Source organism: Etheostoma spectabile, chromosome 13 (genome assembly GCF_008692095.1).
Source record: "Etheostoma spectabile isolate EspeVRDwgs_2016 chromosome 13, UIUC_Espe_1.0, whole genome shotgun sequence".
Taxonomy (NCBI): Eukaryota; Metazoa; Chordata; class Actinopteri; order Perciformes; family Percidae; genus Etheostoma; species Etheostoma spectabile.
In genome coordinates, this window is record NC_045745.1 from 6,086,574 (window position 1) to 6,087,148 (window position 575).

Sequence of the window (575 nt, forward strand, 5' to 3'; positions counted from 1 at the left end):
ATCTGCACTCAGAGCTATGCTAGCCTGCAGTAGGTGGCTGGGTGGGGTCAGTGCTGGTCAGCTGGTTTGGGTACCTGCCTGATTCACTTGTCAAAATCACTTACATGGACATACAATGGATGCCAGGTTCCTGTCATCATTGCAACATTTTGAAAGGAGGACAAAATCCCAGTCTGTGATGTTGATTAAAAGCATCACAAGCATGTAAAAAGAAAAATCTAATAAAACAATAAGAGAACCCAACTTCTACCTCCAGCATGTTATGTTAGAAAGCTCCTGTGCTTTTGATTGGTTATCATAATGATTGGTTAGATTCACCAAATCTTCCTTCATGTCATAGTTACCAGTTGATGAACACACAGACTGAACAAGATGGCTAATATATGAATATGTAGCATCTGTGGATTGTGAAGAATTTATGAAACCTAATTAAGTCTTGTCGGTTTAATAGGCATGTGGTATGTTCATTATTAGGAGACTCATCACATATTAATTATCGACCTAATTGTGTGTCTTCTTTCCAGCTTTGGCTAAAAAAAAGCTGTAATATAAAAAAATAGCTGCACTGCTTTCAT